We start from the raw sequence: 11,003 nt of genomic DNA, 5'->3' as shown, positions 1-11,003 counted from the left end.
GCTGGGGGGGTGGGGTGGGGTGGGGTGGGGGGAAAGGGACAATCCAGTTAGGAGGGGAGGGGCAGGGGTGGGGTGGGTGGGGAATGGGAGGGGCCAGGGTGGTAAGCCAGTATTTTTCAGCTTTATGAAGGTGTGTGCAATATTGTATGTGTGGAGCCAGCTGGCTCCTCACGGCCACAAATGCTAGTCAGGGATCTTAGAGCCACAGGAGTTCCTTAGGGATCGCCAGTCCCCACGAGTCTTGTGTGAGAATGGACAGTGTGCCATTGAAGAAGACGACATTCTTGCCAGGTTCTCCCCCTTAGGTTCCAGCTTTAGTGTAATCGCCGTTGAACTTGGGAAAGCCAGGATGTGTTCTGGCACTGCAAGGGATGGAAAAATATGTGTTGACTGATGTCCTTACCACAGATTTTTTTTCTGCCTAGACTAAATGTGGGGTTTATTGTAATCCAAGAGTATCCCTTTGAGGATTAGCAGATGAACTAACTGTATGTCTTAAATTGTTTTCTAAACTTCCATATTTGATAGGGTTTGTAACATTTATTTATAATTAATATTGTACTGTTATAATCATACCTTTTCTGTTAAACGTGAAGTTATTTTGAGCTGTTTGGAACATTGTGAAGCAGTGGGACAGCTACAGTAGTTTCTATAAAAACTAAACAGTAACATTTATATATTGCATCAGGAGTATTTTATTCTATATATAAATATATAGTAAATATCTGTCTGTTTTATAAATATAATCATTTAAAGAAAGTATCGTTATGACACTATCGGCCATATTTTTATACATTTGTGATATGAAGTGAATCTTATACTTCTAATCAAGGGAGTTGAATTGTGGCTGTACGTGACTGTAACAGTAGGAATGTTGCTCAACTTTCAGGCCCCAGCAGCAGCTTTTAGACATGATTCTTGGTCGCAGACGAGATGCGGCATCTCCTTCTGAACCCTCAGGGGAAGAAAGTTGGCTAGGCCAGTGAGAACTCCAGCAGGCCTGTTCCGTCCTCACACAGTTGGCTCCTGTTCATGTCCAGGGACGTTCCTTGCACCTGAGGGGAGAACAGATCCAGGGTTACTCATGGGTCTTTGTGGAGAGAATGTACTCTTCTACTTAGCATTAGTGTAGGGCGTAGACCAAAGATTTGCCAGTGAACATTCCTAATTGCGAGGTTGTAAAAGGTATCTGCAGATCTTGCAAGCCAGCTCTATGCTCCTGAATCCTGTGCACTGTACTGGAGACTCTTGGCTGGTAGGGTGTGAGATACATTTGTGGCATTTCTATTTCTAAATGCTTTTTTTGTTATTGCTCTTTCCAATATATTTAAAAGGCTCCTGAAGCAATTCCAAATGTAGAGAAAATTGCTGTACTCATCTTCCTGGGGACGGTCCATTTATAACAGGTTTATCATGCACATCAATAGACACACGCACACACACGTGGCCAGAACAGGACTTATCTTTCCCTCATTTGATCTCCTTCAACTCCCAAGTTACTCCCAAGTATCATCAAGGCCTTTGGCTAACAAGGGTCATGACCCTACATCTCTGGGCCATCCTTGACAGAAATCACCTCAACACCATCATCCATCAAGAGTATTTGATTTTCGCAAGTAGTCTCTTAGCAATAATATTTTTAAAGATCCCCTCCCACCCCTCAAAGAGGTAACATCTCAGTATTTATTACTTGTCCCAGGATTGTGAGAGTATCAGCTCCTGAATCAAGTCAGTTATAATTGAAATGTGCTGAGTTACTGTTCCCCCTCCCCCAAGATTTTAAAAATCATAGCTCTGATGATTATGAAGATTATAAAGAAAAAGGTCTTAGTTTCCTTGAGGCTTAAATTGTGTGCATATTGCATTTTTATATAACTACTATAATGATGTGTATTGATTATATATAGAGGTCATTTTAAGGTGCTTTTAATTTAATTTTGATAAGTGTAATAGGCACTAAAATGAAACTCAACTGGGTACTATCATTGAAACAATTTGATTCAAACCAATAGTTTGCATGCTCTTCAGTTCTTTTTATATCTTACTGCTTTCACCAGTTCAGTGCTGTCTGAGTAGCTCTGAATTCTGGCTTTTTCCAGGCAGCTGCTCAGTTACATAGTGACCTGGACCCTTAGCAGTTTTTGCCTGGATACTAAGGACTCTAAAAGGGTGTGTAACTCCTTTTTTAAACTAGATCTGTACCTTGTATTCCCCCTTGCAAACCAGAAACTCCATTTTTTCCTCTGGAAAGACTTCTCACTGTGCTGTGCGCTTAGGAACTGCGCAGTCACATTGCCATGCTGTGGCATTTGAGGCTCGTTGTCACCTAGGGGCTGGTTTCCCATGTTTTCATCCTTGCTAACACTGGGATCTCAGATGTTTGCAGAACATTTATATTCGTGATGGTTCTTCAAAGAAGGGCTAGAATAATTGCCTTCTACCTAAAGCAAAGTAAACCTAACTGATGAAGAGTCAATACATACTTTTCGTACATTCCCAGATTTGAGCCAGAAAATATATACAATGTTTTCAACTAGTGTTTTTGAGGTAGCTCTTTTATCCTCTTCTCAGCTTTTGTCCATTCTGACTTTCATTGACTTCAGTAAGCTGTAAGTGAACTACGGTCCACATTTCTAGCATGCGTATTTCTCTTCCTGCTCACAGAGGGGAATGGTAAAGTTTTCTCTCAAATCTACTGGGCCCTCTCTTAGCTTTTAACTTGCTTTCCTCTAGTTGATGAATTATTTGCCTCACAAAGATTGCCATCTGTGATAAGATTAAGGACTTCACTTAAAGTCACCAAAGTCTGCCTTTTCTTTAGGAAGGGAAGTTTATGACATCCATGTTCTATTATCTGCCCTAACTTCCTAAAGGATAAAAAGGTTGAATGACGTCTTATGAATTGCTTTGTTTTATAGAAGTATCTCCGATCTTTTGAAAAGAAACTCTGCTTCACTGTTTTTCTACTTTTGCTTTACCGCCATCTTCATTATTCTTCTCAGAAGTTCTGAATGAACTTTTACTGAACCTTGTTTGGTCTCAATCAGAGGTTTAGCCTTTCCAGAGCCCAAGACAAAAAGTGCTCCATGCTGAGGGGCTGAAGTGAGTTATCTCTACAGCAGGATTCTCAACCAGGGCCAATTTTGTCTCCTGGGGACTTTTGGCAATGGCAGGAGACATATTTGTTTATCACAACTGGGAGTGGTGGTGTGCTATTGGAATCTAGTAGGTAGAGGCCAGGGGTGCTGCTAAACATCTTGCATGCACAGGATACTCCCCCCACCAGGACAAAGAATGACTCAGCCCCAAATGTCAGTAGTGCTGAGGTTGAGAAACCCTACTGTACCATGCTCCAAGCCCACCTGTCTGCAGAGCTTGGCTCCGCCCTGGTTCTCTGCAGGCTAGAAAACTGGGGGTATGAATTCTTTAGGGTATGAATTCTTTAGCGTTGCATTCTCTTAAGGAGTCTTCTACCACCATTCTTGAATCCCTGGAATCCTATTGTTTGTTTTCAGTATCTTGGGCCTGCTAAAAGGTGCATTCTTTGGGAGGAGACCAGAGTCACTTTATAGGTGTTTGAGAACTTAAATTCTAGGTCAGCATCCTTAGAAAATCTTTCATAGAGCCATGAAGCTTATATTTAGAAGCAAGCAGCAGCCTGGCAGATTGGCATGATTTTTACCAACTGCTCAAAGGCATCCGTGGCTTTTAGCTGTGTCTCCCAAAAGAAAATGTCTTTGTTTTTTATTCAAATCATATAATAACTCTTTACAAACATTGGTGTATATGATAGACCGATTAGAAGCAAAAAACTCTTAATTGGTGGTCATGATGTGGCTATTATAGGAGTGTTTGTGCCGTATGCTTTGGTTAAATCTGTTTTAAAACATACGTTAAGATTCACCATTTGTAGTTGTACTTTAATTCTAAGCTCAGAGCCATGCTGGTTAGTTTCTAGTCGCGTCATGTATTATAAAGTACATTGTGGTTGTAGAGTTAGCCAGTTTAGCATATTCCTAATCTGAAAATTAGCGGGCTTTGCTACAAAATGCTATCCCATTTTCCCTTCCCAGCACCTCTTAGTTAACGTCATAGTACCCTCACTTCTTCAACTAGTTTTTAGAGTAAATAAGGAAAAAAGCCATTTATTTTCTTCTAGCTATGTATTGAGAATGACTCATAAGAGTATAACTTTTTTTCAAGGCCAGAGGATTGCTTTTCAAGTATGTAGAAGGCTCTGTCCATTTCTGTTCACCTAGGTCCTGGTGGTGACTCAACTTTTAGCAAGGGCAATGGCTCATTGCGACTTATTCCTAGAGCTCAGCTGGGACTCAGAAATCTGCATATTCTCTCCTGGTCAGAACACTTTTTCTGGAGAGCACTGCTTTTATATCTAGAAGTTTGTTACCTCCTGCATTATAGTAGGATATTGAGCTCCATGTGAGCACTAAGATCCACAGACTCGTACTTTTGTGAACTGGGAATGTGGTATGATATACACTGAACCAAGTCAGAAAATATTGAAATATTTCCTTGCCTCCTTCAGTTCATCACTAATAAAGTGTGTAGGCAGAGAAAACTTATTTGCAGTTTTTTTAAAAAAAATGGTTTCTTTAAAAGCGGCTGCAGAAACGACAGCACAAATGTCGTAAGCATCCTGTCGCTAATCCCCAGGGCCAGAATCTCACAAGAAGGTTCTCTTGGAGACTTAAAGGTCCAGCTTACAGAATAAACACTTGTAAGTGGTTCTGATTTCTTCATTTTGCATCTTGACCAGCTGAGATATAGAATATCTTGAGGTCTGATTCAGCTGGGTAAAAAATTCTGTCTTAGAAACCATGAGTAAATGCAAGAAAGTGAATCTGTGACAGGATGAGTCCCTCGTCTTTCTGTATACACACAATGTGGTGGAAGTAAAGTGGCTAGGAAACTGTGGGCCTGCCGCCCTATTCTATTCTATTTCTTCTTTTTTAATTGAATGTACTATAAACGGTCATAGACTTGTGCCAAGTCAGTTACTATGTGAATATTCATTTCCCATAGTGCTTTGTTAATACATCAGTGTTAGGCCTGGTCCTGACTCCACCTTTCTCCACTCTAGGCACTGACCCATCTTTCTGTGTATTTCCTATAGGCTATTAAATATGATCACAACCTGCCTTGTACTTTCATTCATTAACTGTTCACTCCCAAGTTTGAGGGAGGTTTGTCTTTTGTTTTGCCAGAAAAAATTTCTAATAGTCTACACGTTGGATTTCTAGGGCCAGAGAACTGCGGCAGTGAAACTGGTATCTCTTCTAAGGCCCTTCATTACCCACAAGGTTAAGCTCTCTGAACCCCATTTGATGCTTGGGTTGTATTTTGATCTTCCTTTGGAATCTTAAAAATCGGTCTTCATGTTATGCAGATTAGAAGTTGCCTTGTTAGCTACTCTTCCAGTGCAGAGTATCAGGGAGAAAGAGGCCTTATCTGTTCCTCCATCCCCTCCGTTTTGACAGACTGCTAAGAATTCCTCAGGACTTCCTTTGGGTTGGGATTTTACTTTCCCAAAAGCCTGATCTGCTTCATTTCAGGCATAGACAAGCTTGTCCTAGTGCTCTGCTTCAGGGCTAATCAGACAAAACCCAGGAATAGAAAAGGTAGATGCCTTGACTCTTGTCCCTGTTGGGGGATTAACGTGTTTATCGCCAGAGTTGTCAGAAGCTCCAATTACAACGCATTCAGTTTCAAGGGGGGAAAAAATGCTTTTCCTTCTGGAGAACTTTTAAGTTCTCCACAACAGCTCAGATTTTCCAAAATGGAAAGTAAAGCTTGTATAAAATCTGTTTTTACTAGAGATATACAAGTGATTATAGTCAAGTCAGTCCATTTCCCTCTCCTTGTTTCCTCCTTGGTCACTGATTGAGTCAGGCTGGAGGGGTAATGCTGTGATTGTAAGAAGTACATTCTCACATAAACGTGGATTGATTAACAGAAACAAACCAAACAAAATAGTTGCCCCTAATTCCTATCTCCAAGAATTGCTTTGTGCCATTTTGAATTCAGGTAGTTATTCTGTGTATATTTAGAAGACTGTTCTGAGCTTCTTCAATCTCTAGGAAGTTTGAAAGGGGTATCTGGGAAGACACAGGGCAGGGAGACTTTGAGAACCCTGCTTGTGCCTGAAAACAAAAATAGGGATAAGCCAGAATGATATAACATCTAAATTTGTGGTAGATGAAGAATCAGTTGAAATTCTTAATTGCACAGACTTTATAATCCATAATATAAAGTGTAATTCCATACTTTGTACTGTGGCAAGGATGTGACGTGGTGTTAACCTTTTTAATTTTTGAATCCAAGCTGAATTTGAAGTGTTGAATATTTAAATTCCTCACAAGCTAATTATGAACCATTTGTAAAGTGTTTATATAATAACTCTTTGTATCATGTGTTGGTACATCTTATCAAGTTTTTTCTGGCATGTATTCCATTCTAAACTTCTGTAAAATTTCTATTGTTGCTGTAAATATTATACAAATATCTATTCCGTGGTAACCTTAATTATCAGCATGAAATGGTTAATTTTTACTGAGCACAATGTATTTTTGAATGGATCTTCCCAAATGTCTTTAATAAAATGCAGATTTTGCACTGACTGATGTGATTGCCAGGCCTTCCCCATCTTGAGCACTGTGGTCCCTCTTGTTTGAACAGCAAGCAGCTCCGTGGTAGTTCCTTGTTTGTAAAGAACTCATTTGAATTCAAATGAGGGAAAACGGGCGTTTGAAGTTGGAATCAGTTTAAGGGACAGAAATTATTGTAAAGCAGGGAAATCCTGTTATTTACTGATGTCGATTTTTTTTTTTTTGTATTTATAAAGCTTTTTTCCCCTTCTGGCATTTTGAAAACTTTGGTTTCTTTTACACTTGAGTGTTGCCTCATTTGCACATTGCTAGACGCTTACTTGGTGGTTTGGAAAGAGATGTCAACCTCCTGCTTAGAGCCATGGAGGAAGCAAAGATAGACAGCTTAATAAGGATTTCTTCATGTTTTAGAACAGGAGGTTGGCAAACTTTTTCTGTACAGGGCCAGATAGTTTAAATATTTGAGGCTCAATGAGCCATTGGATCTATGACTACTCAACCCTACTCACCATGCAAATCTGCCATTGTAGTGCAAGAGCAGTATAGATAATATGTAAATGAATGGGTGTGACTATGTTCCAATAAAACTTTATCTACAAAAATAGGCAGGGGACCAGATTTTCCAACCTATTTCAGGCCCTCACTTATGTCTTTAAGAATAAGAAGACGAACTAAGTAAATGTGGTGGGGGAGAGAGCTTAAGTTTTGTGATAACATGTATAAATATTCTCCAACTTTCTTTGTCTTTCTAAACAAAGGATAGGAGCTAAAACGCATTCATAAAGTACTGTGTCACCAAATTCTTCACTCTTAAGTTTCTCAAGTGTCATGGAAACTTGTGTCCTGTGATTTCAACTATACTGTTTATGAAGACTGAATCAAAGTAACTGGGGCTTGTCATTTTTTTATGTTCATCACCCTTACTATGGCTGGGCACATTGCCAAGTATTTTACTTTTATTATTACATTTACTTTTTGAAAGGCAACAAAGTGGGTAGTATCCCCATTTTGTAGATGAGGAAACTGAGGTTTATGGACTTTACGTTAACCTGCCCAAGGTCACCCAGCTAGGATTTGAAATCAATTATGTTCACTGTAAAGCCCGTACCCTTTAACACTACTATAGAGTGTGATCACTGTGTCTCCATGTGTAGAAACTGACATGAGTCCGTGACATGGGGCAATTCATGTACCACCCTTCTTCCTCCCATCTCCCATCAGGTGGTAATTGAACTGATTTGAGGATAGAACATTTCATTGAAACAAGTCATTAGAGGTCCAGAGACTAGTGAAATGGCTGAAAGCACAGGCTTTGGGGTCAGATTACCTGAGTGCAATTCTAGCTCCATCACCTACATCTTGTGTGGCTTTATGCAAGTTTACTTAACTTTTCTATGCCTCAGTTTCCTTATCTTTACATGGAAATAATTATAGTGCCTCCTTCATAGGGTTGTTGTGAGAATTTAATGAGATGATAACCTGCAAAGCACTTGACAGATTCTCAATAAATATTAGCTACTACTATATTATTGCTATTATTTGTGCCCCAGTTGATAGCCCTATGAAGTTAAAAAGGAATGTCACTGAATCGTGACTGCCACTTATACAGAGCTCATTAAGCACTTTAGGTGCATTTATCACATTTGAACTTCACATCAGCCCTTAGTAAAGTTCTCAGGGTTAAAAACCACCCAGCTTAGAGCTACTCTTAGGATCACAGGGGAAGCAATAGCCATTACAGGTGTGCACTTGTCAGCAAGCCTCAGCAACCATGCTCTAGGCAGACAAAAAGATGGGCTTCAGGTGTCTGTTAAAAGGCTCACTTTAGGGGTGAAATCTTCTGGACTCCAAGACTGGAATCATAGCAGTACGTCTGTTTTGAAGTACCTTTGCTTCGTCCAAGTAACCTCCTCCCACACTGAATACCAAAATCAGTTCAGACTTTTTCTTAATCTTGGCAACACTTAATGCTACTTCTTTGTTCATAGGATTTCATCTAGTTGTTTAAAAATCTCCTGCAATACATGTGTTTTATCACAATTAAAAAAATATATATCCTGCAAGTATAGGCCACACTCTAGAATTTCTGAAAATAAAAATAAGCACATTAACATAAGAGAAAGAGTTTTTGCTTATATATATATATATATATATATATTTTTTTTTTCATTTAACTAGAGCTTCCCCCACAAAAGAAATAGTACTGCAAACATAGTTCATGTGTTTAATAGCAAGATTCTGTTGGGCTTCAGATGTCCCTCAATAAAAGTTTTATTTTTTATATACTCTGTCATGAATTAAATGAAGTAAGAAATTCATATGCTGCCATAAATAAATTACCTACAGATAAATGTTTTATGAATCTCATTGTTTATTAAATTCTGAAGTACTGGGAAATTTCCAATAGGAAATCTCAGCTGACTTCTTTGCAGAAATTGACAAGTTGATCCTAAAATTCTTACAGAAATTCAAAGGGCTCATAATAGCCAAAACGATCTTGAAGAAGAACAAAGTTGGAAGACTCAAGCGTTACAATTTGACAACTTCCTACAAAGCTACAGTAATCAAAATAGTGTAGTACTGGCATAATGATAGACATATAGATCGATGGACTGGAATTGAGTGTCCAGGGAATTCCCTGGCAGTCCAGTGGTTAGGACTCCACGCTTTTACTGCTGAGGACGCAGATTCAATCCCTGGTTGGGGAACTAAGATCCCACAAGCTGCGCAGTGCGGCCAAAAAAAAAGAATTGTGTCCAGAAATATAAACCCTCACCTTTCTGGTCAGTTGATTCTCGATAAAGGTCCAGGGTCATTCAATGGGGAAAGAATAGTCTTTTCGACAAATGTGCTGACATTTGGATATCCACATGCAAAGAATGAAGTTAGACCCCTACCTTATATCATATACAGAAATTAACTCAAAATCGATCAAAGATCTAAATCTAAGATAAAACTATAAAACTCAGGAAGAAACCATAGGAATAAATCTTCATGATCTGGATTTGGCAATGGTTTCTCAGACATGACACCAATAGCACAAACAACAAAAGAGGAAAAAATAAGTTGGACTTCATCAAAATTTTAAATTATGTGTTTCAAAGGACTCCTTCAAGAGAGTGAAAAGACAACCTGTTGAAATAGAAAATATTTGCATATCATCTGATAAGGTAATTGTATCTAGAATATATAAGGAACTCTTACAACTCAATATTTTAAAAACAGCCTAATTTCAAAAATGGGCAAAGGGTCTGGATAGACATTTCTTCAAAGAAGGTGTACAAACACAGTAAACACATGAAAAAATGCTTAACATCATTACTCATTAGAGAAATGCAAATCAAAACCACAATGAGAGATACTACTTCATACATACCAGGATGGCTACAATCAAAAAGATAATAAGTGTGGAGAAATTGGAACCCTCATACACTGCTGGTGGGAATGTAAAATGGTGCAGCCACTTTGAAAAATTGTCTGAGAGTTACTCAAAAGGTTAAACTGGGTTACCATATGACCCAGCAATTCCACTCCTAGGTATATACCCAAGATAAATGAAAACATGTCCACACAAAAACTTGTACACAGGTGTTCATAGCAGCATTATTCATAATAGCCAGAAAATGGAAACAACCCAAATGTCCATCAACAGATGAATGGATAAATAGAATGTGGTGTATCCATACAATGGAATGATAGCCATAAAAAAGAATGAAGTACTGTACATGCTACAGCATGAATAAACCCTGAAAAAACACTCTGCCAAGTGAAAGAAGCCAGACAGAAAAAAACCACATATTGTATGATTTTGTTTATATGAAATGTCCAGAATAGGCAAAATCTACAGAGACAGAAACAAGATTAATGGCTGCCCAGAGCTGGGGTGGGCAAGTGGGTTGGAGAGGTGATGGCTAGTGGGTACAGGGTTTCTTTTTGGGGTGGTGAAAATTTTCTAAAATTGATTGTAATAATGGTTGCTCAACTCTGAATATACTAAAAGTCATTGAATTATACACTGTAAATGGGTGAAATATGTATGGTATGTGAACATTATCTCAATAAAGCTGTTCCAAAACAAAAACCAAAAATTTCCAATATAAACAATTATTTGTAGAACCTTTATCCCTGGCTCACACTGTTTACTTCTTTTTTTCCCTTAACTATACTCCCCTCCTGTGTCTGGTGTGCCAGTTGTAGAGTCCTGAACTCTTAGGCTACCACCATGTTCTCCGACAGTCCATGTCACTATAAAAGTTTGTTCAACTTTCCCAGGAATGATCTTTGGTAGGCATTCTGTTCCATGTGTCCTAAGGCCAGAGAAGGATTTTTTCCCCTACCCTGAATTGATACCTTTATATTTGAGAGAAGATTGAGCAG

Source organism: Hippopotamus amphibius, chromosome X (assembly GCF_030028045.1).
Source record: "Hippopotamus amphibius kiboko isolate mHipAmp2 chromosome X, mHipAmp2.hap2, whole genome shotgun sequence".
NCBI lineage: Eukaryota > Metazoa > Chordata > Mammalia > Artiodactyla > Hippopotamidae > Hippopotamus > Hippopotamus amphibius.
This window is presented reverse-complemented; position numbering follows the sequence as displayed.